Genomic DNA, 2,729 nt, shown 5'->3' with positions numbered 1-2,729 from the left:
GATCCCTCTGATCCTCCACACTGCCAAGAGTCTTACAATTCATACTATATTCTGCCATCATATTTACCTTCTAAAGTGAACCACCTCACACTTATCTGGGTCAGACTCCATCTTCCACTTCTCAGCCCAGTTTCGCTTCCATTCGGGGTCCTGCTATAACCTCGACAGCCCTCCACACTATCCACAATACCTCTAACCTTTGTGTCATCAGTAAATGTACTGACCTATCCCTCCACTTCCTCATCCAGGTCCTTTATAAAACTGACGAAGAGAAGTGGTGCCAGAACAGATCCCTGAGGAACAGCACTAGTCAGCGACGTCCAGGCAGAATATGACCCATCTACAAACAATTTTGCGTTCTGTGGGCAAAGCCATTTCTGAATCCACAAAGCAAAGTCCGCTTGGATCCCATGCCTCCTTACTTTCTTAATAAGCCTTGCATGGGGTACCTTATCAAGTGCCTTGCTGAAATCCATATACACTACATCAACTGCTCTACCTCCATAAATGTGTTTAGTCTCATCGTCAGAAAATTCAATCAGGCCGGTAAGGCACGAGCTGCCCTTGACAAAGCCAAGCTGACTATTCCTGATCATGTTATGCCTCTCCAAATGTTCATAGGTTCATGAAACAGAACATGTGAAGTTGAATTCCTTACTTCCTATTTTCAGATAGCTCTGCTGAGCCAGTTCCTCCATCACCAGGGTAACAGCCCAGCAGAGCTGCAGATTGTTGAACATATTTATCGCTCTCTGGTCACCGCCCCTCAGTGACCTCAGGAGCCGGTGTGGAGGCCCGGATGTCTTGAGCATTCACTGTATGGAATATATAACGTTTCTATCGCAGGAAAGAGATAACTAATGAATGTAGGGATTGCATTCATGCAAATCTGTTTAGGATGTCACAAACAGGGTTCAACAGGGATCACTCCCTCCACAATTAGATAGATAGATAGATAGATAGATAGATAGATAGATAGATAGATAGATAGATAGATAGATAGATAGATAGATAGATAGATAGATAGATAGATAGATAGATAGATAGATAGATAGATACTTTATTCATCCCCATGGGGAAATTCAAATTTTTTCCAATGTCCCATACACTTGTTGTAGCAAAACTAATTACATACAATACTTAACTCAGTAAAAATATGATATGCATCTAAATCACTCTCTCAAAAAGCATTAATAATAGCTTTTAAAAAGTTCTTAAGTCCTGGCGGTAGAATTGTAAAGCCTAATGGCATTGGGGAGTATTGACCTCTTCATCCTGTCTGAGGAGCATTGCATCGATAGTAACCTGTCACTGAAACTGCTTCTCTGTCTCTGGATGGTGCTATGTAGAGGATGTTCAGAGTTATCCATAATTGACCGTAGCCTACTCAGCGCCCTTCGCTCAGCTACCGATGTTAAACTCTCCAGTACTTTGCCCACGACAGAGCCCGCCTTCCTTACCAGCTTATTAAGACGTGAGGTGTCCCTCTTCTTAATGTTTCCTCCCCAACACGCCACCACAAAGAAGAGGGCGCTCTCCACAACTGACCTATAGAACATCTTCAGCATCTCACTGCAGACATTGAATGACGCCAACCTTCTTAGGAAGTACAGTCGACTCTGTGCCTTCCTGCACAAGGCATCTGTGTTGGCAGTCCAGTCTAGCTTCTCGTCTAACTGTACTCCCAGATACTTGTAGGTCTTAACCTGCTCCACACATTCTCCATTAATGATCACTGGCTCCATATGAGGCCTAGATCTCCTAAAGTCCACCACCATCTCCTTGTTCTTTGTGACATTGAGACGCAGGTAGTTTGAGTTGCACCATATCACAAAGTCCTGTCTCAGTTTCCTATACTCCTCCTCCTGTCCATTCCTGACACACCCCTGGTTCCCTTGTTCATTCATCCCTCCCCACCAATCTTCTTCCAGATACTTATCCCTGCATACGGCCTAAGTGCTACACCTGCCGTACCCCTCCTCCCTCACCTCCATTCAGAGACACAAAGCAGTCCTTCCGGATGAGGCAACGCTTCATCTGCGAATCTATTGCTGGGGTCATCTATTGTGCCCCGTGCTCCCGATGCGGCCTCCTCCACATTGGTGAGACCCGCCATAAACTGGGAGACGGTTTTTGTTTAGCATCTCTGCATCATCTGCCACAAGGGGGACATTGCAGCGGCCAAACGTTTTAATTCTGATTTCCATTCCGACGTTTCTATCAGACCGCCCTCAGGGTGGAGGAGCAACACCTCAGTGATCGTTTTCACAAAAAAAACCAAAGGCCGGCAGATGTGTGGAGACGGAAGGGATGGAGGAACTGAGGATCGGGCAGAAACATGTGGCTGAGATGGGAGAGCAGCCGCCATCTTGTTGATGGTTAGAGGGGCTGAATGGCCTCCTCCTGCTGTTTTTCACTTGATGTCTCAGTGTGCCTGTCCAGTGAGGCTCCGGAGGAATCTGAATAGAAAAAAAGTGTTTATAAACATAGAAGTGATTTCAATGAAACCTGCACAATTCCTTTTCGGGTGGGAATTGTATGTCGGACCGGGATGGGAATCGAACCCTTGACTCTGAGAATCGGGAGTTGGAGCCATGGGGACGGGGAAGATACAGAGGGGAACAATAAAAATGTAGCTAGTGTAAATATGGAATAATGTGGGGAATGCGGCAGGTAGGTCGGGCAGCGTGTGAGGGGCGAGGAGCAGAGTCACCGGTTTCTCGCTCCCA

This window comes from Hemitrygon akajei, unplaced genomic scaffold (genome assembly GCF_048418815.1).
Source record: "Hemitrygon akajei unplaced genomic scaffold, sHemAka1.3 Scf000075, whole genome shotgun sequence".
In the NCBI taxonomy this organism is placed as follows: domain Eukaryota; kingdom Metazoa; phylum Chordata; class Chondrichthyes; order Myliobatiformes; family Dasyatidae; genus Hemitrygon; species Hemitrygon akajei.
Note: the sequence above shows the minus strand (reverse complement) of the source record.